The following is a 25,756-nucleotide window of genomic DNA, read 5'->3' as shown; positions in this document are numbered from 1 at the left end:
CCTGGGGCTCCCAACGCCTAAGAGCTGGGGCGCCCCAGGCCTGGGGCTCCCAAAGCCGAAGGGCTGGGGGGCCAAAGGCCTCGGGCTCCCAAGCCTAAAGGCTGTGGCGACCCAGGCCTGGAGCTCCCAAAGCCTAAGGGGCGGGGCGCCCCAGGCCTGGGCCTCCAAATGCAAAGGACTGGTGCACCACAGGCCTGGAGCTGACAAAGCCTAAGGGCATTCGCGCCCAAGACCAGGGGCTCCCAAAGCCTAAGTGTTGGGGCGCCCCAGGCCTGGGGCTCCCAAATTCTAAGGGCTTGGGCACCCAGGCCTGGGGCTCCCAAAGCCTAAGGGCTGGGACGCCCCAGGCAATGGGCTCCCTAAGCCTAAGGGCTGGGGCGCCCCAGGCCTGGGCCTCCTTAAGCCTAAGGGCTGGAGCGCCCCAGGCCTGGGGCTCCCGAAGCCTAAGGGCTGGGGCGCCCCAGGCCTGGGGCTCCCTAAGCCTAAGGGCTGGTACTCCCCAGACCTAGCGCGCCCTAAGCCGAAGACTGGGTCCTCCCAGGCCTGGGGGTCGTTAAGATTAAGGGCTGGGGCGCCCCAGGCCAGGGGCTACCAAGGCTAATAGCTGGGGCGCACCAAGCCTTGGGCTCCCAAAGCCTAAGGGCTTGGGCGCCCCAGGCCATGGGCTCCGTAAGCCTAATGGCTGGGGCGCCCCAGGCCTTGGGATCCCAAAGCCTAAGAGTAGTGGCGCCGCAGGCCTGGGCCTCCTTAAGTCTAAGGGCTGCAGCGCCCCAGACCTGGGGCTCCCCAAGCCTAAGGGCTGGGGCGCCCCAGGTCTGGGGCTCCCAAATCCTAAGGGCTCGGGAGCCCTAGGCCTGGCGCGCCGTAACCGAAAGGCTGGGGCATCCCAGGCCTGGGGCTCCCTAAGCCTAAGGGCTGGGAATCCCCAGGCCTGGGGCTCCCTAAGCTGAAGACTGGGTCCCCCCAGGTCTGGGACTCCCTTAGCCTAAGGGCTGGGGCGCCCCCGGCCTGGGGCTACCAAAGCCTAAGAGCTGGGGCGCACCAAGCCTGGGTCTCCCCAAGCCGAAGGGCTGTGGCGCCCCAGGCCATGGGCTCCCTAAGCCTAATTTCTGGTGCGTCCCAGGCCTGGGGCTCCCTAAGCCTAAGGGCTGGGGCGTCCCAGCCCTGGGGCTCCCTAAGCCGAAGGGCTGGGACGCAGCAGGCCTGGCGCTCCCAAAGCCGAAGGGCTGGGGGGCCCCAGGCCTGGGGCTCCCTAAGCCGAAGGGCTGACGCCCTCTAGGCCTGGTGCACCCAAAGCCTAAGGGCTGTGGCGCCCCAGGCCTGGGGCTCCCTAAACCTACGGGCTGGGGCTTCGCAGCCCTTGGGATCCCTAAGCCTAAGGGCCGGGGCGCCCTAGGCCTGGGCCTCCCTAAACATAAAGGCTGGAGCGCCTCAGGCCTGGGGCTCCCAAAGCCTAAGGGCTGGGGCGCCCCAGGCCTTCGGTTCCCAAAGCCTAAGGGCTGGGGCACCCCAGGCCTGGGGCTCCCAGAGCCTAAGGGCTGGGGCGCCCCAGGCTTGGGGCTCCTAAAGCCTAAGGGCTGGGGAGCTCCAGGCCTGGGCCTCCAAATGCTAAGGACTGGTGTGCCACAGGCCTGGAGCTCCCAAAGCCTAAGGGCATTCGCGCCCCAGGCCTGGGGCTCCCAAATTCTAAGGGCTCTGGCGCCCCGGCCTGGGGCTCCCAAAGCCTAAGGGCTGGGGCGCCCCAGGACAGGGATTCCTAAACCTAAGGGCTGGTGCGCCCCAGGCCTGTGGCTCCCTAAGCCGAAGCGCTGTGACCCCCTAGGCCTGGGGCGCCAATAGCCTAAGGGCTGTGGAGCCCCAGGCCTGGGGCTCCCAAAGCCTAAGGATTGGGGCGTCGCAAGCCTTGGGCTCCCCAAGCCTAAGAGCTGGGGCGCCCGCGGCCTGGGCCTCCCAAAGCCTAAGGGCTGGTAGCCCCAGACCTGGGGCTCCCTAAGCCTAAGGGCTGGAGTGACCCAGGCCTGGGGCTCCCAAAGCCTAAGGGCTGGGGCGCCCCAGGCCATGGGCTCCCTAAGCCTAAGGGCTGAGGCGCCACAGGCCTGGGGCTCCCTAAGCCTAAGGGTTGGGACGCCCCAGGCCTGGGGCCCCCTAAGCCAAAGGGCTGGGGCCCCCTAGGCCTGTTGCGCCGCCCAAATTCTAAGGGCTGTGGCGCCCTTAGGCCTGGGGCTCCCTAAGCCTAAGGGCTGGGCCTTCGCAGCCCTTGGGCTCCCTAAGCCTAAGGGCTGGGGAGCCCCAGGCCTGCGGCTCCCAAAGCCTAAGGTTTGGGGCGCCCCAGGCCTGGGCCTCCCTAAGCCTAAAGGCTGGAGCGCCTCAGGCCTGGGACTCCCAAAGCCTAAGGGCTGGGACGCCCCAGGCCTTCAGCTCCCAAAGCCTAAGGGCTGGGGCGCCCCAGGCCTGGGGCTCCCAAATCCTAAGGGCTGGGGCGCCCTAGGCCTGGCGCGCCTTAAGCCGAAGGGTTGGGGCGCCCCAGGCCTGGGGCTCCCAAAGTCTAAGGGCTGGGTGCCCCAGCCCTGTGGCTCCCAAAACCTAAGGGCTGTGGCGCCCCAGGCCTGGGGCTCCCAAAGCCTATCGGCTGGGCCACCTAAGTCCTGGGGCTCCCAAATCCTAAGGGCTGGCGTGCCCCAGGCCTGGGGCTTCTAAAGCCTAAGTGCTTGGGAGCCCCAGGCCTGGGTCTCCAAATGCAAAGGACTGGTGCGCCACAGGCCTGGAGGTCCCAAAGCCAAAGGGCATTCGCGCCCCAGGCCAGGGGCTCCCAAAGTCTAAGGGCTGGCGCGCCGTAAGCCTGGCACGCACTAAGCCGAAGGGCTGGGGCGCCCCAGGCCTGGGGCTCCAAAAGCCTAAGGCCTCGGCGCCCCAGGCCTGGGACTTCCTAAGCCTAAGGATTGGGGAGCCCCAGGCCTGGGGCTCCCAAATTCTAAGGGCTGGGGCACCCCGGCCTGGGGCTCCCAAAGCCGAAGGGCTGGGGCGCCCCAGGCAATGGGCTTCCTAAGCCTAAGGGCTGGGGCACCCAGGCGACGGGATCCCTAAGCATAAGGGCTGTAGCGCCCCAGGCTTGGGGCTCTCAAAGCCTAAGAGTAGGGGCGCCCCAGGCCTGGGCCTCCTTAAGAATAAGGGCTGGAGCGCCCCAGGCCTGGGGCTCCCGAAGCCTAAGGGCTGGGGCACCCCAGGCCTGGGGCTCCCTAAGCCTAAGGTCTGGGGTTCCCCAGGTCTGGGGCTCCCAATGCCTTAGGGCTGGGGCGCCCTAGGCCTGGCGTGCCCTAAGCCGAAGATTAGGTCCCCCCAGGCCTGGGGCACCCTAAGCCTAAGAGTAGGCGCGCCCCAGGTCTGGGGCTCCCAAAGCTTAAGGGCTGGGGCGCCCTAGGCCTGGCGTGCCCTAAGCTGAAGACTGGGTCCCCCCAGGCCAGGGGCTCCCTAATCCTAAGGGCTGGGGCGCCCCAGGCCTGGGGCTACCAAAGCCTAAGAGCTGGGATGCACCAAGCCTGGGTCTCCCAAAGCCGAAGGGCTGTGGCGCCCAAGGCCATGGGCTCCCTAAGCCTAATTGCTGGTGCGTCCCAGGCCTGGGGCTCCCTAAGCCTAAGGGCTGGGGCGTCCCAGCCCTGGGGCTCCCTAAGCCGAAGGGCTGGGATGCAGCAGGCAGGGGCTCCCATAGCCGAAGGGCTGGGGCGCCACAGGCCTGGGGCTCCCTAAGCCTAAGGGCTGGGGCTTCACAGCCCTTGGGCTCCCTAAGCCTAAAGGCTGGAGCGCTTCAGGCCTGGGGCTCCCAAGGCCTAAGGGCTGGGGCAACCCAGGCCTTCGGCTACCGAAGCCTAAGGGCTGGGGCCCCCTAGGCCTGGTGCGTCCAAAGCCTAAGGGCTGTGGCGCCGCAGGCCTGGGGCTCCCTAAGCCTAAGGGCTGGGGCTTCACAGCCCTTGGGCTCCCTAAGCCTAAAGGCTGGAGCGCCTCAGGCCTGGGGCTCCCAAAGGCTATAGGCTGGGGCAACCCAGGCCTTCGGCTACCGAAGCCTAAGGGCTGGGGCGCCCCAGGCCTGGGGCTCCCTAAGCCTAAAGGCTCGAGCGACTCAGGCCTGGGGCTACCTAAGCCTAAGGGCTGGGTCCTCCCAGGCCTTCGGCTCCCAAAGCCTAAGGGCTGGGGCACCCCAGCCCTTGGACTCTCAAAGCCTAAGGGCTGGGGAGACCTAGACCCTGCGCGCCCTTGCCGAAGGGCTGGGGCGTCCCAGGCCATGGGCTCCCTAAGCCAAAAGGCTGGGGCGCCCCATGCCTGGGGCTACCAAAGCCTAAGGGCTTGGCGTCCCAGGCCATGGGTTCCCTAAACCTACTTCTGGTGCGCCCCAGGCCTGGGGCTCCCTAAGCCTAAGGGCTGGGGCTCCCCTGGCCTGGGACTCCCAAAGCCTAAGGCTGGGACGCCCCATGCCAGGGGCTCCCTAAGCCGAAGGGCTGGGACGCCACAGACCAGGGGCTCCCAAAGCCTAAGGGCTGGGGCGCCCCAGGCTTGGGACTCCCAAAATCAAAAGGCTGGGGCACCCCAGGCCTGGGGCCCCCAAAGCCTAAGGGCTGGGGTGCCCCAGGCCTGGAGTTCCCAAAGTCTAAGGGCTGGGGCGCCACAGGCCTGGGGCTCCCTAAACCTAAGGGCTGGGGCGCCCCATGCCTGGGGCTACCTAAGACTAAGGACTAGGCGTCCCAAGCCTGGGGCTTCCTAAGCCTATGGGCTGGGGCGCCCCGACCTGGGGCTCCCAAAATCTAAGGGCTGGTTCGCCCCAGCCTGGGGCTCCCTAATCTGAAAGGCTGGGGCGCCCTAGGCCTGGGGCCCCCAAACCCCAAGGGCTGTGGTGCCAAAGTCCTGGGGCTTCCTAAGCCTAAGGGCTGGGTCCCCCAGGCCTCGGGCTCACAAAGTCTAAGGGCAGGGGCGCCCCGGCCTGGGGCTCGCAAACCTAAGGGCTGGGGCGCCCCAGGCCAGGGATCCCAAAGCATAAGGGCTGGGGCGCCCCGGTCTGGGGCTCTCATAGCCTAAGGGCTGGTGCTCCCCAGGACTGGGGCTCCCTAAGCCGAAGTGCTGGGTCCCCTCAGGGCTGGGGCTCCCTAAGCCTAAGGGCAGGGGCATCCCAGGCCAGGGGCTACCAAAGCCTAAGGGCTGGGGCGCCCGAGGCCTGGGGCTCCCTAAACCTAAGGGCTGGGATGCCCCAGGAATGTGCTCGCTAAGCCTAAGGGCTGTGGCGCCCCAGGCCTGGGGCTTCCTAGCCTAAGGGCTGGGGCGCATCAGGCCTGGGGCTCCCAAAGCCTAAGGGCAGGGGCGTCACAGTCCTTGGGCTCCCTAAGTCTAAGGGCTTGAGAGCCCTAGGCCTGGGGCTCCCAAAGCCTAAGAGCTGGGTCTCCCCATGCCTGGGGCACCCTAAGCCTAAGGGCTGGGCGCCCCAGGCCTGAGGGTCCCAAGCCTAAGGGCTGGGGTGCCCTAGGCATGGCGCGCCCTAAGCCGAAGGGCTGGGGCGTCCCAGGCCTGGGGCTCCCTAAACCTAAGGGCTGAAGCGCCCCATGCCTGGTGCTCCCAAAGCCGAAGAGCTGGGTCTCCCCATGCCTGGGGCACCCTAAGCCTAAGGGCTGGGCGCCCCAGGCCTGAGGGTCCCAAAGCCTAAGGGCTGGGGTGCCCTAGGCATGGCGCGCCCTAAGCCAAAGGGCTGGGGCGTCCGAGGCCATGGGCTGCCTAAGCCTAAGGGCTGGTGCGCCCCAGGTCTGGGGCTCCCTAAGCCGAAGTGCTGGGTCCCCTCAGGCCTGGGGCTCCCTAAGCCTAAGGGCTGGGGCACGCCAGTCCTGGGGCTACCAAAGCCTAAGAGCTGGGGCGCCCCAGGCCTGGGGCTCCATAAACTTAAGGGCTGGGGCGCCCCAAGCCAGGGATCCCAAAGCCTAAGGGCTGGGGCGCACCGGTCTGGGGCTCCCATAGCCTAAGGCTGGGGCGCCCCAGGCCAGGGGCTCCCTAAGCCTAAGAGCTGGGGCGCCCCCGGACTGGGCCTCCCAAAGCCTAAGGGTTGGGGCGCCCTAGGCCTGGGGCTCCCTAAGCCTAAGGGTTTGGGCACCCCAGCCTGGGGCTCCAAAAGCTTAAGGGCTGGTGCGCCCCAGGTCTGGGGCTCCCTAAACCTAAGGGCTGGAGCGCCCCAGGCCTTGTGCTCCCAAAGCCTAAGGGCTGGAGTGCCCCAGGCCTTGGACACCCAAAGCCTAAAGTCTGGGGTGCCCTAGGCCTGGCGCGCCCTAAGCCGAAGGGCTGGGGCTTCCCAGGACATGGGCTCCCTAAGCCTAAGGGCTGGTGCGCCCCAGGCCTGGGGCTCCCTAAGCCGAAGTGCTGGGAACCCTCAGGCCTGGGGCTCCCTAAGCCTAAGGGCTGCGACCCACCAGGTATGGGCTCGCTAAGCCTAAGGGCTGTGGCGTCCCAGGCCTGGGGCTCCCTAAGCCTAAGGGTGGGGCGCATCAGGCCTGGGGCTCCCAAAGCCTAAGGGCAGGGGCGTCACAGCCCTTGGGCTCCCTAAGTCTAAGGGCTGGAGCGCCCTAGGCCTGGGGCTCCCAAAGCCTAAGAGCTGGGTCTCCCCAAGCCTGGGGCACCCTAAGCCGAAGGGCTGGGCGCCCCAGGCCTTAGGCTCCCAAAGCCTAAGGGCTGGGGCGCCCTAGGCTTGGCGCTCCCTAAGCCGAAGGACTGGGGCGTCCCAGGCCATGGGCTCCCTAAGCCTAAGGGCTGGTGCGCCCCAGGCCAGGGGCTCCCTAAGCCTAAGGGCTGGAGCGCCCCCGCCTGGGGCTCCCAAAGCCTAAGGGCTGGTGCGCACCAGCACTGGGGCTCACTAAGCCTAAGGGCTGGAGCGCCACAGGCCTGGGGCACCCAAAGCCTAAGGGCTGGGGCACCTCAGGCCTTTGTCTCCCAAAGACTAAGGCTGGGACGCCCCATGCCAGGGGCTCCCTAAGCCGAAGGGCTGGGGCGCCCCAGGCCAGGGGCTCCCAAAGCCTAAGTGCTGGGGCACCCCAGGCCTGGGGCTCCCAAATCCTAAGGGCAGGGGCGCCCCAGGCCAGTGGCTCCCTAAGCCTAAGGGCTGGGGCGTACCATGCCTGGGGCTCCCAAAGCCTAAGGGCTGGGACGCCCCAGGACTGGGGCTCCCTAAGCCGAAGGGCTGGGGCGTCCCAGCCATGGGCTCCCTAAGCCTAAGGGCTGGTGCATCCCAGGCCTGGGGCTCCCTAAGCCTAAGGGCTGGGGCATCCCAGGCCTGGGGCTACCAAATCCTCAGGGCTGGGGCGCCCCAGGCCTGGGGCTCCCTAAACATAAGGGCTGGGATTCCCCAGGAATGGGCTCGCTAAGCCAAAGGGCTGTGGCGCCCCAGGCCTGGGGCTCCCTAGCCTAAGGGCTGGGGCGCATCAGGCCTGGGGCTCCCAAAGCCTAAGGGCAGGGGTGTCACAGTCCTTGGGCTCCCTAAGCCTATGGGCTGGAGCGCCCTAGGCCTGGGGCTCCCAAAGCCTAAGATCTGGGTCTCCCCATGCCTGGGGCACCCTAAGCCTAAGGGCTGGGCGACCCTGGCCTGAGGGTCCCAAAGCCTAAGGATTGTGGTGCCCCAGGCCTGGGGCTCCCTAAGCCTAAGGGCTGGGGCGCCCCAGGCCTGGGGCTCCCAAAGCCTAATGGCTGGTGCGCCCCAGGCCTGGGGCTCCCTAATCCTAAGGGCTGGAGCGTCCCAGGCCATGGGCTCCCTAAGCCTAAGGGCTGGTGCGCCCCAGGGCTGGGGCTCCCTAAGCCGAATTGCTGGGTCCCCTCAGGCCTGGGGCTCCCTAAGCCGAAGTGCTGGGTCCCCTCAGGCCAGGGGCTCCCAAAACCTAAGGCCTGGGGCGCCCCAGGCCTTGGGCTCCCAAAGCCTAACGGCTGGGGCGCCCTAGGCCTGGCGCGCCCTAAGCCGAAGGGCGGGGGAGTCCCTGGTCTCTGGCTCCCTAAGCCTAAGGGCTGGGGCACACCAAGCTGGGGCTTCCTAAGCATAAGGGCTGGGGCGCCCCAGACCTGGGGCTTCCAAAGCCTAAGGGCTGGGGCGCCCCAGGCCTGGGGCTACCAAAGCCTAAGGGCTGGGACGTCCCAGGCCATGGGCTCCCTAAGCCTAAGGGCTGGTGCGCCCCATGCCTGGAGCTCCCTAAGCCTAAGGGCTGGAGCGCCCCAACCTGGGGCTCACAAAGCCTAAAGGCTTGGGCGCCCTAGGCCTGGCGCGCCCTAAGCCGATCGGCGGGGGCGTCCCAGGCATGGGGCTCCCTAAGCGGACGGGCGGGGGCGTCCCAGGCCTGGGGCTCCCTAAGCCTAAGGGCTGTGGCGCCCCAGGCCTGGGGCTCCCTAAGCCTAAGGGCTGGAGTGCCCCAGGCCTTGGGCTCCCTAAGCTTAAGGGCTGGGGCACCCCAGACCTGGGGCACCCTAAGCCTAAGGGCTGCGGGCCCCATGCCTGTGGATCTCAAAGCCTAAGGGCTAGGGCGGCCTAGGCCTGGCGCGCCCTAAGCCGAAGTGCTGGGGCATCCCACGCCTGGGGCTCCCTAAGCCGACGGGCGGGGGCGTCCCAGGCCTGGGGCTCCCTAAGCCTAAGGGCTGTGGCGCCCCAGGCCAGAAGCTCCCAAAGACGAAGTGCTGGGGTGCCCCAGGTCAGGGGCTCCCTAAGCCGAAGGGCTGTGTCCCCCCTGGCCTGGGGCTCCCTAATACAAAGTGCTGAGGCGCCCCATGCCTGGGACTACCAAAACTTAAGGGCTGGGGCGCCCCAGGCCTGGGGTTCCCTAAGCCGAAGGGCTGGGGCGTCCCAGGCCATGGGCTCCCTAAGCCTAAGGGCAGGGATGCGCCAGGCTTGGGGTTCCCTAAGCCGAAGGGCTGGGGCGCCCCAGGCCATGGTCTCCCTAAGCCTAAGGGCTGTGGCGCCACAGGCCTGGGGCTCCCTAAGTCGAAGGGCTGGAGCGCCCCAGGCCTTGGGCTCCCAAATCCTAATGGCTGGGGCACCCCAGGCCTGGGGCTACCAAAGCCTAAGGGCTGGGGCGTCCCTGGCCATGGGCTCCCTAAGCTTAAGGGCTGGAGCGCTCCAGACCTGGGGCCCCCTAAGCCTAAGTGCTGCGCGCCCCATGCCTGGGGGTCCCAAAGCCTAAGGGCTGTGGCGCCCCAGGCCTGGGGCTCTCAAAGCCTAAGGGCTGGGGAGCCCTAGGCCATGCGCGCCCTTGCTGAAGGGCTGGGGCGTCCCAGGCCATGGGCTCCCTAAGCCAAAAGGCTGGGGCGCCCGATGCCTGGGGCTACCAAAGCCTAAGGGCTTGGCGTCCCAGGCCATGGGCTCCCTAAACCTAATTCTGGTGTGCCCCAGGCCTGGGGCTCCCTAAGCCTAAGGGCTGGGGCGCCCCAGGCCTGGGGCTCCCAAAGCCTAAGGGCTGGGGCGCCCTGGCCTGGGACTCCCAAAGCCTAAGGCTGGGACGCCCCATGCCAGGGGCTCCCTAAGCCGAAGGGCTGGGACGCCACAGACCAGGGGCTCCCAAAGCCTAAGGGCTGGGGTGCCCCAGGCCTTGGGTTCCCAAAGCCTAAGGGTTGGGGCGCCCCAGGCTTGGGACTCCCAAAATCAAAAGGCTGGGGAGCCCCAGGCCTGGGGCCCCCAAATCCTAAGGGCTGGAGCGCCTCAGGCCTGGGACTCCCAAAGCCTAAGGGCTGTGGCGCCACAGGCCTGGGGCTCCCTAAGTCTAAGGGCTGTAGCGCCCCAGGCCTTGGGCTCCCAAAGCCTAATGGCTGGGGCATCCCAGGCCTGGGGCTACCAAAGCCTAAGGGCTGGGGCGTCCCTGGCCATGGGCTCCCTAAGCTTAAGGGCTGGAGCGCTCCAGACCTGGGGCCCCCTAAGCCTAAGTGCTGCGCGCCCCATGCCTGGGGGTCCCAAAGCCTAAGGGCTGTGGCGCCCCAGGCCTGGGGCTCTCAAAGCCTAAGGGCTGGGGAGCCCTAGGCCATGCGCGCCCTTGCTGAAGGGCTGGGGCGTCCCAGGCCATGGGCTCCCTAAGCCAAAAGGCTGGGGCGCCCCATGCCTGGGGCTACCAAAGCCTAAGGGCTTGGCGTCCCAGGCCATGGGCTCCCTAAACCTAATTCTGGTGTGCCCCAGGCCTGGGGCTCCCTAAGCCTAAGGGCTGGGGCGCCCCAGGCCTGGGGCTCCCAAAGCCTAAGGGCTGGGGCGCCCTGGCCTGGGACTCCCAAAGCCTAAGGCTGGGACGCCCCATGCCAGGGGCTCCCTAAGCCGAAGGGCTGGGACGCCACAGACCAGGGGCTCCCAAAGCCTAAGGGCTGGGGTGCCCCAGGCCTTGGGTTCCCAAAGCCTAAGGGTTGGGGCGCCCCAGGCTTGGGACTCCCAAAATCAAAAGGCTGGGGCGCCCCAGGCCTGGGGCCCCCAAATCCTAAGGGCTGGAGAGCCTCAGGCCTGGGACTCCCAAAGCCTAAGGGCTGTGGCGCCACAGGCCTGGGGCTCCCTAAGTCTAAGGGCTGTAGCGCCCCAGGCCTTGGGCTCCCAAAGCCTAATGGCTGGGGCATCCCAGGCCTGGGGCTACCAAAGCCTAAGGGCTGGGGCATCCCTGGCCATGGGCTCCCTAAGCTTAAGAGCTGGAGCGCTCCAGACCTGGGGCCCCCTAAGCCTAAGTGCTGCGCGCCCCATGCCTGGGGGTCCCAAAGCCTAAGGGCTGTGGCGCCCCAGGCCTGGGGCTCTCAAAGCCTAAGGGCTGGGGAGCCCTAGGCCATGCGCGCCCTTGCTGAAGGGCTGGGGCGTCCCAGGCCATGGGCTCCCTAAGCCAAAAGGCTGGGGCGCCCCATGCCTGGGGCTACCAAAGCCTAAGGGCTTGGCGTCCCAGGCCATGGGCTCCCTAAACCTAATTCTGGTGTGCCCCAGGCCTGGGGCTCCCTAAGCCTAAGGGCTGGGGCGCCCCAGGCCTGGGGCTCCCAAAGCCTAAGGGCTGGGGCGCCCTGGCCTGGGACTCCCAAAGCCTAAGGCTGGGACGCCCCATGCCAGGGGCTCCCTAAGCCGAAGGGCTGGGACGCCACAGACCAGGGGCTCCCAAAGCCTAAGGGCTGGGGTGCCCCAGGCCTTGGGTTCCCAAAGCCTAAGGGTTGGGGCGCCCCAGGCTTGGGACTCCCAAAATCAAAAGGCTGGGGCGCCCCAGGCCTGGGGCCCCCAAATCCTAAGGGCTGGGGCGCCACAGGCCTGGGGCTCCCTAAACCTAAGGGCTGGGGGCCCCATGCCTGGGGCTACCTAAGACTAAGGACTAGGCGTCCCAAGCCTGGGGCTTCCTAAGCCTATGGGCTGGGGCGCCCCGACCTGGGGCTCCCAAAATCTAAGGGCTGGTTCGCCCCAGCCTGGGGCTCCCTAATCTGAAAGGCTGGGGCGCCCTAGGCCTGGGGCCCCCAAACCCCAAGGGCTGTGGTGCCAAAGTCCTGGGGCTTCCTAAGCCTAAGGGCTGGGTCCCCCAGGCCTCGGGCTCCCAAAGTCTAAGGGCAGGGGCGCCCCGGCCTGGGGCTCGCAAACCTAAGGGCTGGGGCGCCCCAGGGCAGGGATCCCAAAGCCTAAGGGCTGGGGCGCCCCGGTCTGGGGCTCCCATAGCCTAAGGCTGGGGAGCCCCAGGCCAGGGGCTCCCTAAGCCTAAGAGCTGGGGCCCCCCCGGCCTGGGCCTCCCAAAGCCTAAGGGCTGGGGCGCCCCAGGCCTGGTGCTCCCAAAGCCTAAGGGCTGGAGCGCCCCAGGCCTTGGGCACCCAAAGCCTAAGGGCTGGGGTGCCCTAGGCCTGGCGCGCCCTAAGCCGAAGGGCTGGGGCGTCCCAGGCCATGGGCTCCCTAAGCCTAAGGGCTAGTGCACCCCAGGACTGGGGCTCCCTAAGCCGAAGTGCTGGGTCCCCTCAGGGCTGGGGCTCCCTAAGCCTAAGGGCTGGGGCGTCCCAGGCCTGGGGCTACCAAAGCCTAAGGTCTGGGGCACCCCAGCCCTTGGACTCTCAAAGCCTAAGGGCTGGGGAGACCTAGACCCTGCGCGCCCTTGCCGAAGGGCTGGGGCGTCCCAGGCTATGGGCTCCCTAAGTCAAAAGGCTGGGGCGCCCCATGCCTGGGGCTACCAAAGCCTAAGGGCTTGGCGTCCCAGGCCATGGGTTCCCTAAACCTAATTCTGGTGCGCCCCAGACATGGGGCTCCCTAAGCCTAAGGGCTGGGGCGCCCCAGGCCTGGGGCTCCCAAAGCCTAAGGGCTGGGGCGCCCTGGCCTGGGACTCCCAAAGCCTAAGGCTGGGACGCCCCATGCCAGGGGCTCCCTAAGCCGAAGGGCTGGGACGCCACAGACCAGGGGCTCCCAAAGCCTAAGGGCTGTGGCGCCCCAGGCCTTGGGTTCCCAAAGCCTAAGGGCTGGGGCGCCCCAGGCTTGGGACTCCCAAAATCAAAAGGCTGGGGACCCCCAGGCCTGGGGCCCCCAAAGCCTAAGGGCTGGGGTGCCCCAGGCCTGGAGTTCCCAAAGCCTAAGGGCTGGGGCGCCACAGGCCTGGGGCTCCCTAAACCTAAGGGCTGGGGCGCCCCATGCCTGGGGCTACCTAAGACTAAGGACTAGGCGTCCCAAGCCTTGGGCTTCCTAAGCCTATGGGCTGGGGCGCCCCGACCTGGGGCTCCCAAAATCTAAGGGCTGGTTCGCCCCAGCCTGGGGCTCCCTAATCTGAAAGGCTGGGGCGCCCGAGGCCTGGGGCCCCCAAGACCCAAGGGCTGTGGTGCCAAAGTCCTGGGGCTTCCTAAGCCTAAGGGCTGGGTCCCCCAGGCCTCGGGCTCACAAAGTCTAAGGGCAGGGGTGCCCCGGCCTGGGCCTCGCAAACCTAAGGGCTGGGGCTCCCCAGGCCAGGGATCCCAAAGCCTAAGGGCTGGGGCGCCCCGGTCTGGGGCTCTCATAGCCTAAGGCTGGGGCGCTCCAGGCCAGGGGCTCCCTAAGCCTAAGAGCTGGGGCCCCCCCGGCCTGGGCCTCCCAAAGCCTAAGGGCTAGGGCGCCCCAGGCCTGGTGCTCCCAAAGCCTAAGGGCTGAAGCGCCCCAGGCCTTGGGCACCCAAAGCCTAAGGGCTGGGGTGCCCTAGGCCTGGCGCGCCCTAAGCCGAAGGGCTGGGGCGTCCCAGGCCTTGGGCTCCCTAAGCCTAAGTGCTGGTGCGCCCCAGGACTGGGGCTCCCTAAGCCGAAGTGCTGGGTCCCCTCAGGGCTGGGGCTCCCTAAGCCTAAGGGCAGGGGCATCCCAGGCCTGGGGCTACCAAAGCCTCAGGGCTGGGGCGCCCCAGGCCTGGGGCTCCCTAAACCTAAGGGCTGGGATGCCCCAGGCATGGGCTCGCTAAGCCTAAGGGCTGTGGCGCCCCAGGCCTGGGGCTCCCTAAGCCTAAGGGCTGGGGCGCATCAGGCCTGGGGCTCCCAAAGCCTAAGGGCAGGGGCGTCACAGTCCTTGGGCTCCCTAAGTCTAAGGGCTGGAGAGCCCTAGGCCTGGGGCTCCCAAAGCCTAAGAGCAGGGTCTCCCCATGCCTGGGGCACCCTAAGCCTAAGGGCTGGGCGCCCCAGGCCGGAGGGTCCCAAGCCTAAGGGCTGGGGTGCCCTAGGCATGGCGCGCCCTAAGCCGAAGTGCTGGGGCGTCCCAGGCCTGGGGCTCCCTAAACCTAAGGGCTCGAGCGCCCCATGCCTGGTGCTCCCAAAGCCGAAGAGCTGGGTCTCCCCATGCCTGGGGCACCCTAAGCCTAAGGGCTGGGCGCCCCAGGCCTGAGGGTCCCAAAGCCTAAGGGCTGGGGTGCCCTAGGCATGGCGCGCCCTAAGCCGAAGGGCTGGGGCGTCCCAGGCCATGGGCTCCCTAAGCCTAAGGGCTGGTGCGCCCCAGGCCTGGGGCTCCCTAAGCCGAAGTGCTGGGTCCCCTCAGGCCTGGGGCTACCAAAGCCTAAGAGCTGGGGCGCCCCAGGCCTGGGGCTCCATAAACTTAAGGGCTGGGGCGCCCCAAGCCAGGGATCCCAAAGCCTAAGGGCTGGGGCGCACCGGTCTGGGGCTCCCATAGCCTCAGGCTGGGGCACCCCAGGCCAGGGGCTCCCTAAGCCTAAGAGCTGGGGCGCCCCCAGCCTGGGCCTCCCAAAGCCTAAGGGCTGGGGCGCCCTGGGCCTGGGGCTCCCTAAGCCTAAGGGCTTGGGCACCCCAGGCTGGGGCTCCAAAAGCTTAAGGGCTGGTGCGCCCCAGGTCTGGGGCTCCCTAAACCTAAGGGCTGGAGCGCCCCAGGCCTGGTGCTCCCAAAGCCTAAGGGCTGGAGTGCCCCAGGCCTTGGGCACCCAAAGCCTAAAGTCTGGGGTGCCCTAGGCCTGGCGCGCCCTAATCCGAAGGGCTGGGGCGTCCCAGGACATGGGCTCCCTAAGCCTAAGGGCTGGTGCGCCCCAGGCCTGGGGCTCCCTAAGCCGAAGTGCTGGGAACCCTCAGGCCTGGGGCTCCCTAAGCCTAAGGGCTGGGGCACGCCAGGCCTGGGGCTACCAAAGCCTAAGGGCTGGGGCGCCCCAGGCCTGGGGCTCCCTAAACCTAAGCGCTGCGACGCACCAGGCATGGGCTCGCTAAGCCTAAGGGCTGTGGCGTCCCAGGCCTGGGGTTCCCTAAGCCTAAGGGTGGGGCGCATCAGGCCTGGGGCTCCCAAAGCCTAAGGGCAGTGGCGTCACAGCCCTTGGGCTCCCTAAGCCTAAGGGCTGGGGCGCCCTAGGCCTGGGGCTCCCAAAGCCTAAGAGCTGGGTCTCCCCAGGCCTGGGTCACCCTAAGCAGAAGGGCTGGGCGCCCCAGGCCTGAGGCTCCCAAAGCCTAAGGGCTGGGGCGCCCTAGGCTTGGCGCTCCCTAAGCCGAAGGGCTGGGGCGTCCCAGGCCATGGGCTCCCTAAGCCTAAGGGCTGGTGCGCCCCAGGCCAGGGGCTCCCTAAGCCTAAGGGCTGGAGCGCCCCCGCCTGGGGCTCCCAAAGCCTAAGGGCTGGTGCGCACCAGCAGTGGGGCTCACTAAGCCTAAGGGCTGGAGCGCCCCAGGCCTGGGGCACCCAAAGCCTAAGGGCTGGGGCACCTCAGGCCTTTGTCTCCCAAAGACTAAGGCTGGGACGCCCCATGCCAGGGGTTCCCTAAGCCGAAGGGCTGGGGCGCCCCAGGCCAGGGGCTCGCAAAGCCTAAGTGCTGGGGCACCCCAGGCCTGGGGCTCCCAAATCCTAAGGGCAGGGGCGCCCCAGGCCAGTGGCTCCCTAAGCCTAAGGGCTTGGGCGTACCATGCCTGGGGCTCCCAAAGCCTGAGGGCTGGGAGGCCCCAGGACTGGGACTCCCTAAGCCGAAGGGCTGGGGCGTCCCAGCCATGGGCTCCCTAAGCCTAAGGGCTGGTGCATCCCAAGCCTGGGGCTCCCTAAGCCTAAGGGCTGGGGCATCCCAGGCCTGGGGCTACCAAAGCCTCAGGGCTAGGGCGCCCCAGGCCTGGGGCTCCCTAAACCTAAGGGCTGGGATGCCCCAGGCATGGGCTCGCTAAGCCAAAGGGCTGTGGCGCCCCAGGCCTGGGGCTCCCTAGCCTAAGGGCTGGGGCGCATCAGGCCTGGGGCTCCCAAAGCCTAAGGGCAGGGGCGTCACAGTCCTTGGGCTCCCTAAGCCTATGGGCTGGAGCGCCCTAGGCCTGGGGCTCCCAAAGCCTAAGAGCTGGGTCTCCCCATGCCTGGGGCACCCTAAGCCTAAGGGCTGGGCGACCCTGGCCTGAGGGTCCCAAAGCCTAAGGGCTGTGGTGCCCCAGGCCTGGGGCTCCCTAAGCCTAAGGGCAGGGGCGCCCCAGGCCTGGGGCTCCCAAAGCCTAATGGCTGGTGCGCCCCAGGCCTGGGGCTCCCTAATCCTAAGGGCTGGAGCGTCCCAGGCCATGGGCTCCCTAAGCCTAAGGGCTGGTGCGCCCCAGGGCTGGGGCTCCCTAAGCCGAATTGCTGGGTCCCCTCAGGCCAGGGGCTCCCAAAGCCTAAGGCCTGGGGCGCCCCAGGCCTTGGGCTCCCAAAGATTAACGGCTGGGGCGCCCTAGGCCTGGCGCGCCCTAAGCCGAAGGGCGAGGGAGTCCCTGGTCTCTGGCTCCCTAAGCCTAAGGGCTGGGGCACACCAAGCTGGGGCTTCCTAAGCATAAGGGCTGGGGCGCCCCAGACCTGGGGCTTCCAAAGCCTAAGGGCTGGGGCACCCCAGGCCTGGGGCTACCAAAGCCTAAGGGCTGGGACGTCCCAGGCCATGGGCTCCCTAAGCCTAAGGGCTGGTGCGCCCCATGCCTGGAGCTCCCTAAGCCTAAGGGCTGGAGCGCCCCAACCTGGGGCTCACAAAGCCTAAAGGCTTGGGCGCCCTAGGCCTGGCGCGCCCTAAGCCGATGGGCGGGGGCGTCCCAGGCATGGGGCTCCCTAAGCGGACGGGCGGGGGCGTCCCAGGCCTGGGGCTCCCTAAGCCTAAGGGCTGTGGCGCCCCAGGCCTGGGGCTCCCTAAGCCTAAGGGCTGGAGTGCCCCAGGCCTTGGGCTCCCTAAGCTTAAGGGCTGGGGCACCCCAGACCTGGGGCACCCTAAGCCTTAGGGCTGCGGGCCCCATGCCTGTGGATCTCAAAGCCTAAGGGCTAGGGCGGCCTAGGCCTGGTGCGCCCTAAGCCGAAGTGCTGGGGCATCCCACGCCTGGGGCTCCCTAAGCCGACGGGCGGGGGCGTCCCAGGCCTGGGGCTCCCTAAGCCTAAGGGCTGTGGCGCCCCAGGCCAGAAGCTCCCAAAGCCGAAGTGCTGGGTTGCCCCAGGCCAGGGGCTCCCTAAGCAGAAGGGCTGGTACGCCCTAGGCCTGGCACGCCCTAGCCGAAGGGCTATGGCGTCCCAGGCCATGGGCTCCCTAAGCCAAAAGGCTGGGGCGCCCCATGCCTGGGGCTCCCTATGCCGAAGGGCTGTGTCCCCCCTGGCCTGGGGCTCCCCAATACAAAGGGCTGAGGCGCCCCATGCCTGGGACTACCAAAGCTTAAGGGCTGGGGCGCCCCAGGCCTGGGGCTCCCTAAGCCGAAGGGCTGGGGCGTCCCAGGCCATGGGCTCCCTAAGCCTAAGGACAGGGATGAGCCAGGCTTGGGGCTCCCTAAGCCGAAGGGCTGGGGCATCCCAGGCCATGGTCTCCCTAAGCATAAGGGCTGTGGCGCCACAGGCCTGGGGCTCCCTAAGTCTAAGGGCTGGAGCGCCCCAGGCCTTGGGCTCCCAAAGCCTAATGGCTGGGGCACCCCAGGCCTGGGGCTACCAAAGCCTAAGGGCTGGGGCGTCCCTGGCCATGGGCTCCCTAAGCTTAAGGGCTGGAGCGCTCCAGACCTGGGGCCCCCTAAGCCTAAGGTCTGCGCGCCCCATGCCTGGGGGTCCCAAAGCCTAAGGGCTGGGGCGTCGCAGCCCTTGGGCTCCCTAAGCCTAAGGGCTGGGGCACCCCAGGTTTGGGGCTCCCAAAGCCTAAGGGCTGGGGCGCCCCAGGCCTGGGGCTCCCTAAGCCTAAGGGCTGGAGCGCCCCAGGCCTGGGGCTCCCAAACCGAAGGGCTGGGGCGCCCCAGGCCTGGGGCACCCTAAGCCTAAGGGCAGGGGCGCCCCAGGCCTGGGGCTCCCAAAGCCTAAGGGCTGGAGCGCCCCAGGCCTTGGGCTCCCAAAGTCTAAGGGCTGGGGAACCCCAGACCTGGGTCTCCCTAAGCCTAAGGGCTGGGGGGCCACAGGCCTCGGGCTCCCAAGCCTAAATGCTGTGGCGCCACAGGCCTGGAGCTCCCAAAGCCTAAGGGGCGGGGCGCCCCAGGCCTGGGGCTCCCAAAGCCGAAGGGCTGGGGGGCCACAGGCCTCGGGCTCCCAAGCCTAAAAGCTGTGGCGCCCCAGGCCTGGGGTTCCCTAAGCCTAAGGACTGGGGGGCTTCAGGCCTGGGGCTCCCTAAGCCGAAGGGCTGGGGCGTCCCAGGCCATGGGCTCCCTAAACCAAAAGGCTGGCGCGCCCCATGCCTGGGGCTTCCTAAACCTAAGGGTTGGGACGCCCCAGCCCTGGGGCTCCCTAAGCCGAAGGTCTGTGTCCCCCCTGGCCTGGGGCTCCCTAAGACTAAGGGCATGGGCGCCCCATGCCTGGGTCTACCAAAGCCTAAGGGCTGAGGCGCCCCAGGCCTGGGACTCCCAAAGCCGAAGGGCTGGGGCGTCCCAACCGTGGGGCACCCAAAGCCTAAGGGCTGTGGCGCCCCAGTCCTGGGACTCCCTAAACAGAAGGGCTGGGGCGTCCCAGGCCATGGGCTCCCTAAGCCTAAGGTCTGTGGCCCCCCAGGCCTGGGGCTCCCTAAGCCTATGGGCTGGGGTGCATCAGGCCTGGGGCTCCCAAAACTAAGGATAGGGGCGTCGTAGCGCTTGAGCTGCCTAAGCCTAAGGGCTGGGGCGCCCCAGGTCTGGGGCTACCAAAGCCTAAGAGCTGGGGCGCACCAAGCCTGGGTCCCCCAAAGCCGAAGAGCTGTGGCGCCACAGGCCATGGGCTCCCTAAGCCTAATTGCTGGTGCGTCCCAGGCCTGGGGCTCCCTAAGCCTAAGGGCTGGGGCGTCCCAGCCCTGGGGCTCCCTAAGCCGAAGGGCTGTGACGCAGCAGGCCTGGGGCTCCCAAAGCAGAAGGGCTGGGGTGCCCCAGGCCTGGGGCTCCCTAAGCCGAAAGGCTGGGGCCCTCTAGGCCTGGTGCGCCCAAAGCTTAAGGGCTGTGGCGCCCCAGCCTGGGGCTCCCTAAGCCTACGGGCTTTGGCTTCGCAGCCCTTGGGATCCCTAAGCCTAAGGGCTGGGGCGCCCTAGGCCTGGGCCTCCGTAAACATAAAGGCTGGAGCGCCTCAGGCATGGGGCTCCCAAAGCCTAAGGGCTGGGGCGCCCCAGGCCTGGGCCTCCAAATGCTAAGGACTGGTGTGCCACAGGCCTGGAGCTCCCAAAGCGTAAGGGCATTTGGGCCCTAGGCCTGGGGCTCCCAAATTCTAAGGGCTGTGACGCCCTGGCCTGGGGCTCCCAAAGCCTAAGGGCTGGGGCGCCCCAGGACAGGGATCCCTAAACCTAAGGGCTGGTGCGCCCCAGGCCTGGGGCTCCCTAAGCCGAAGCGGTGTGACCCCCTAGGCCTGGGTCGCCAATAGCCTAAGGGCTGTGGAGCCCCAGGCCTGGGGCTCCCAAAGCCTAAGACCTGGGGCGTCGCAAGCCTTGGGCTCCCTAAGCCTAAGAACTGGGGCGCCCGCGGCCTGGGCCTCCCAAAGCCTAAGGGCTGGGGCGCCCCAGACCTGGGGCTCCCTAAGCCTAAGGGCTGGAGTGACCCAGGCCTGGGGCTCCCAAAGCCTAAGGGCTGGGGCGCCCCAGGCCATGGGCTCCCTAAGCCTAAGGGCTAGGGCGCCACAGACCTGGGGCTCCCTAAGCCTAAGGGTTGGGACGCCCCAAGCCTGGGTCTCCCTAAGCCAAAGGGCTGGGGCCCCCAAGGCCTGGTGTGCCGCCCAAAGCCTAAGGGCTGTGGCGCCCCTAGGCCTGGGGCTCCCTAAGCCTAAGGGCTGGGGCTTCGCAGCCCTTGGGCTCCCTAAGCCTAAGGGCTGGGGAGCCCCAGGCCTGGGGCTCCCAAAGCCTAAGGTTTGGGGCGACCCAGGCCTGGGCCTCCCTAAGCCTAAAGGCTGGAGCGCCTCAGGCCTGGGACTCCCAAAGCCTAAGGGCTGGGGCGCCCCAGGCCTTCGGCTCCCAAAGCCTAAGGGCTGGGGCACCCCAGGCCTGGGGCTCCCAAATCCTAAGGGCTGGGGCGCCCTAGGTCAGGCGCGCCCTAAGCCGAAGGGTTGGGGCCCCCCAGGCCTGGAGCTCCCAAAGTCTAAGGGCTGGGCGCCCCAGCCCTGTGGCTCCCAAAACCTAAGGGATGTGGCGCCCCAGGCCTGGGGCTCCCAAAGCCTAAGGGCTGGGCCACCTAAGTCCTGGGGCTCCCAAATCCTAAGGGCTGGCGTGCCCCAGGCCTGGGGCTCCTAAAACCTAAGTGCTGGGGTGCCCCAGACCTGGGTCTCCAAATGCAAAGGACTGGTGCGCCACAGGCCTGGAGCTCCCAAAGCCAAAGGGCATTCGCGCCCCAGGCCAGGGGCTCCCAAAGCCTAAGGGCTGGCGCGCCTAGGCCTGGCACGCACTAAGCCGAAGGGCTGGGGCGCCCAGGCCTGGGGCTCCAAAAGCCTAAGGCCTGGGCGCCCCAGGCCTGGGACTACCTAAGCCTAAGGATTGGGGCGCCCCAGGCCTGGGGCTCCCAAATTCTAAGGGCTGGGGCACCCCAGTCGGGGGCTCCCAAAGCCGAAGGGCTGGGGCACCCCAGGCAATGGGATCCCTAAGCCTAAGGGCTGGGGCGCCCCAGGCCACGTGATCCCTAAGCTTAAGGGCTGTTGCGCCCAAGGCCTGGGGCTCCCAAAGCCTCAGAGTAGGGGCGCCCCAGGCCTGGGCCTCCTTAAGATTAAGGGCTGGAGAGCCCCAGCCGTGGGACTCCCGAAGCCTAAGGGCTGGGGCGCCCCAGGCCTGGGGCTCCCTAAGCCTAAGGGCTGGTGTGCCCCAGGTCTGGGGCTCCCAAAGCCTAAGGGCTGGGGCGCCCTAGGCCTGGCGTGCCCTAAGACGAAGACTGGGTACCCCCAGGCCTGGGGCACCCTAAGCCTAAGAGTAGGGGCGCCCCAGGCCTGGGCCTCCTTAAGATTAAGGGCTGGAGAGCCCCAGGCCTGGGGCTCCCGAAGCCTAAGGGCTTGGGCGCCCCAGGCCTGGGGCTCCCTAAGCCTAAGGGCTGGGGTGCCCCAGGTCTGGGGCTCCCAAAGCCAAAGAGCTGGGGCGCCCTAGGCCTGGCGTGCCCTAAGCTGAAGACTGGGTCCCCCCAGGCCAGGGGCTCCCTAATCCTAAGGGCTGTGGCGCCCCAGGCCTGGGGCTACCAAAGCCTAAGAGCTGGGATGCACCAAGCCTGGGTCTCCCAAAGCCGAAGGGCTGTGGCGCCCAAGGCCATGGGCTCCCTAAGCCTAATTGCTGGTGCGTCCCAGGCCTGGGGCTCCCTAAGCCTAAGGGCTGGGGCGGCCTAGCCCTGGGGCTCCCTAAGCCGAAGGGCTGGGATGAAGCAGGCAGGGGCTCCCATAGCCGAAGGGCTGGGGCGCCACAGGCCTGGGGCTCCCTAAGCCTAAGGGCTGGGGCTTCACAGCCCTTGGGCTCCCTAAGCCTAAAGGCTGGAGCGCCTCAAGCCTGGGGCTCCCAAAGCCTAAGGGCTGGGGCAACCCAGGCCTTCGGCTACCGAAGCCTAAGGGCTGGGGCCCCCTAGGCCTGGTGCGTCCAAAGCCTAAGGGCTGTGGCGCCGCAGGCCTGGGGCTCCCTAAGTCTAAGGGCTGGGGCTTCACAGCCTTTGGGCTCCCTAAGCCTAAAGGCTGGAGCGCCTCAGGCCTGGGGCTCCCAAAGCCTAAAGGCTGGGGCAACCCAGGCCTTCGGCTACCAAAGCCTAAGGGCTGGGGCGCCCCAGGCCTGGGGCTCCCTAAGCCTAAAGGCTGGAGCGACTCAGGCCTGGGGCTACTTAAGCCTAAGGGCTGGGTCCTCCCAGGCCTTCGGCTCCCAAAGCCTAAGGGCTGGGGCGCCCCAGGCCTGGGGCTCCCAAAGCCTAAGGGCTGGGGCACCACAGGACTGGGGCTCCTAAAGCCTAAGGGCTGGGGCGGCCTAGCCCTGGGGCTCCCTAAGCCGAAGGGCTGGGATGAAGCAGGCAGGGGCTCCCATAGCCGAAGGGCTGGGGCGCCACAGGCCTGGGGCTCCCTAAGCCTAAGGGCTGGGGCTTCACAGCCCTTGGGCTCCCTAAGCCTAAAGGCTGGAGCGCCTCAAGCCTGGGGCTCCCAAAGCCTAAGGGCTGGGGCAACCCAGGCCTTCGGCTACCGAAGCCTAAGGGCTGGGGCCCCCTAGGCCTGGTGCGTCCAAAGCCTAAGGGCTGTGGCGCCGCAGGCCTGGGGCTCCCTAAGCCTAAGGGCTGGGGCTTCACAGCCCTTGGGCTCCCTAAGCCTAAAGGCTGGAGCGCCTCAGGCCTGGGGCTCCCAAAGCCTAAAGGCTGGGGCAACCCAGGCCTTCGGCTACCAAAGCCTAAGGGCTGGGGCGCCCCAGGCCTGGGGCTCCCTAAGCCTAAAGGCTGGAGCGACTCAGGCCTGGGGCTACTTAAGCCTAAGGGCTGGGTCCTCCCAGGCCTTCGGCTCCCAAAGCCTAAGGGCTGGGGCGCCCCAGGCCTGGGGCTCCCAAAGCCTAAGGGCTGGGGCACCACAGGACTGGGGCTCCTAAAGCCTAAGGGCTGGGGCGCCCCAGGCCTGGGCCTCCAAATGGTAAGGACTGGTGTGCCACAGGCCTGGAGCTCCCAAAGCCTAAGGGCATTCGCGCCCCAGGCCTGGGGCTCCCAAAGCCTAAATGATGGGGCGCCCCAGGACTGGAGCTCCCAAAGCCTAAGGGCTGGGGCGCCCTAGGCCTGGCGCGCACAAAGCCTAAGTGCTGGGGCGCCCCAGGCCTGGGGCTCCCAAAGCATAAGGGCTTGGGCGCCCTAGGCCTGGGGCTCCAAAATCCTAAGGGCTGGGGCGCCCCAGGCCTGGGGCTCCCTAAGCCTAAGGGGTGGGACGCCCCAGGCCTGGGGCTCCCTAAACCTAAGGGCTGGGGCGCACCAGGACTGGGGCTCCCTAAGCCGAAGGGATGGGGCCCCCTAGGCCTGGTGCACCCAAAGCCTAAGGGCTGTGGCGCCCCTAGGCCTGGGGCTACCTAAGCTTAAGGGCTGGGGCTTCGCAGCCCTTGGGCTCCCTAAGCCTAAGGGCTGGGACACCCCAGGCCTGGGGCTCCCAAAACCTAATTGTTGGGGCGCCCCACGCCTGGGCCTCCCTAAGCCTAAAGGCTGAGCGCCTCAGGCCTGGGGCTCCCAAAGCCTATGTGCTGGGGCTCTCCAGGCCTTCGGCTCCCAAAGCCTAAGGGCTGGGGCGCCCTAGGCCTGGCGCGCCCTAAGCCGAAGGGTTGGGGCCCCCCAGGCCTGGGGCTCCCAAAGCCTAAGGGCTGGGTTGTCCCAGCACTGTGGCTCCCAAAACCAAAGGACTCTGGCGTCCCAGGCCTGGGGCTCCCAAAGCCTAAGGGCTGGGCCGCCTAAGGCCTGGGGCTCCCAAATCCTAAGGGCTGGCGTGACCCAGGCCTGGGGCTCCTAAATCCTAAGGGCTGGGGCGCCCTAGGCCTGGGCCTCCAAATGCAAACGACTGGTGCGCCACAGGCCTGGAGCTCCCAAAGCCTAAGGGCATTCGCGCCCCAGCCCAGGGGTGCCCTAAGCCGAACACTGGGTCCTCCCAGGCCTGGGGTCCCTAAGATTAAGGGCTGGGGCGCCCCAGGCCTGGGGCTACCAAAGCCTAATAGCTGGAGCGCACCAAGCCTTGGGCTCCCAAAACCTAAGGGCTGGGGCGCCCCAGGCCATGGGCTCCCTAAACCTAAGGGCTGGGGCACCCCAGGCCATGAGCTCCCTAAGCCTAAGGGCTGGGGCGCCCCCGGCCTGGGCCTCCACATGCAAAGGACTGGTGCACCACAGGCCTGGAGCTGACAAAGCCTAAGGGCATTCGCGCCCAAGACCAGGGGCTCCCAAAGCCTAAGGGATGGGGCGCCCCAGGACTGAAGCTCCCAAAACCTAAGGGCTGGGGCGCCCTAGGCCTGGCGCGCACTAAGCCGAAGGGCTGGGGCGCCCCAGGCCTGGGGCTCCCTAAGCCTAAGGGCTGGTACTCCCCAGGCCTAGCGCGCCATAAGCCGAAGACTGGGTCCTCCCAGGCCTGGGGGTCCTTAAGATTAAGGGCTGGGGCGCCCCAGGCCTGGGGCTACCAAGGCTAATAGCTGGGGCGCACCAAGCCTTGGGCTCCCAAAGCCTAAGGGCTGGGGCGCCCCAGGCCATGGGCTCCCTAAGCCTAATGGCTGGGGCGCCCCAGGCCTTGGGCTCCCAAAGCCTAAGAGTAGTGGCGCCGCAGGCCTGGGCCTCCTTAAGTCTAAGGGCTGCAGCGCCCCAGACCTGGGGCTCCCCAAGCCTAAGGGCTGGGGCGCCCCAGGTCTGGGGCTCCCAAATCTTAAGGGCTCGGGCGCCCTAGGCCTGGCGCGCCCTAACCGAAAGGCTGGGGCATCCCAGGCCTGGGGCTCCCTAAGCCTAAGGGCTGTGGCGCCCCAGGCCAGAAGCTCCCAAAGCCGAAGTGCTGGGGTGCCCCAGGCCAGGGGCTCCCTAAGCAGAAGGGCTGGGACGCCCTAGGCCTGGCATGCCCTAGCCGAAGTGCTAGGGCGTCCCTGGCCATGGGCTCCCTAAGCCAAAAGGCTGGGGCGCCCCATGCCTGGGGCTCCCTATGCCCAAGGGCTGTGTCCCCCCTGGCCTGGGGCTCCCTAATACAAAGGGCTGAGGCGCCCCATGCCTGGGACTACCAAAGCTTAAGGGCTGGGGCGCCCCAGGCCTGGAGCTCCCTAAGCCGAAGGGCTGGGGCGTCCCAGGCCATGGGCTCCCTAAGCCTAAGGGCAGGGATGAGCCAGGCTTGGGGCTCCCTAAGCCGAAGGGCTGGGGCATCCCAGGCCATGGTCTCCCTAAGCCTAAGGGCTGTGGCGCCACAGGCCTGGGGCTCCCTAAGTCTAAGGGCTGGAGCGCCCCAGGCCTTGGGCTCCCAAAGCCTAATGGCTGGGGCACCCCAGGCCTGGGGCTACCAAAGCCTAAGGGCTGGGGCGTCCCTGGCCATGGGCTCCCTAAGCTTAAGGGCTGGAGCGCTCCAGACCTGGGGCCCCCTAAGCCTAAGGGCTGCGCGCCCCATGCCTGGGGGTCCCAAAGCCTAAGGGCTGGGGCGTCGCAGCCCTTGGGCTCCCTAAGCCTAAGGGCTGTGGCACCCCAGGTTTGGGGCTCCCAAAGCCTAAGGGCTGGGGCGCCCCAGGCCTGGGGCTCCCTAAGCCTAAGGGCTGGAGCGCCCCAGGCCTGGGGCTCCCAAACCGAAGGGCTTGGGCGCCCCAGGCCTGGGGCACCCTAAGCCTAAGGGCTGGGGCGCCCCAGGCCTGGGGCTCCCAAAGCCTAAGGGCTGGGGCGCCCAAGGCCTGGCGCGCCCTAACCCGAAGGGCTGGGGCGTCCCAGGCCATGGGCTCCCTAAGCCTAAGGGCTGGTGCGCCCCAGGCCTGGGGCTCCCTAAGCCTAAGGGCTGGAGCGCCCCAGGCCTGGGGCTCCCAAAGCCTAAGGGCTTGGGCGCCCTAGGCCTGGCGCGCCCTATGCCGATGGGCGGGGGCGTCCCAGGCTGGGGCTCCCTAAGCCGACGGGCGGGGGCATCCCAGGCCTGGGGCTCCCTAAGCCTAAGGGCTGTGGCGCCCCAGGCCTGGGGCTCCCTAAGCCTAAGGGCTGGAGCGCCCCAGGCCTTGGGCTCCCAAAGTCTAAGGGCTGGGGAACCCCAGACCTGGGGCACCCTAAGCCTAAGGGCTGCGCGCCCCATGCCTGTGGATTCCAAAGCCTAAGGGCTAGGGCGGCCTAGGCCTGGCGCGCCATAAGCCGACGGGCGTGGGCGTCCCAGGCCTGGGGCTCCCTAAGCCGATGGGCGGAGGCGTCACAGGCCTGGGGCTCCCTAAGCCTAAGGGCTGTGGCGCCCCAGGCCAGAAGCTCCCAAAGCCGAAGGGCTGGGGTGCCCCAGACATGGGGCTCCCAAAGCCTAAGGGTTGGGGCGTACCATGCCTGGGGCTCCCAACGCCTAAGAGCTGGGGCGCCCCAG

This window comes from Tenrec ecaudatus, chromosome 11, assembly GCF_050624435.1.
Source record: "Tenrec ecaudatus isolate mTenEca1 chromosome 11, mTenEca1.hap1, whole genome shotgun sequence".
Taxonomy (NCBI): Eukaryota; Metazoa; Chordata; class Mammalia; order Afrosoricida; family Tenrecidae; genus Tenrec; species Tenrec ecaudatus.
Note: the sequence above shows the minus strand (reverse complement) of the source record.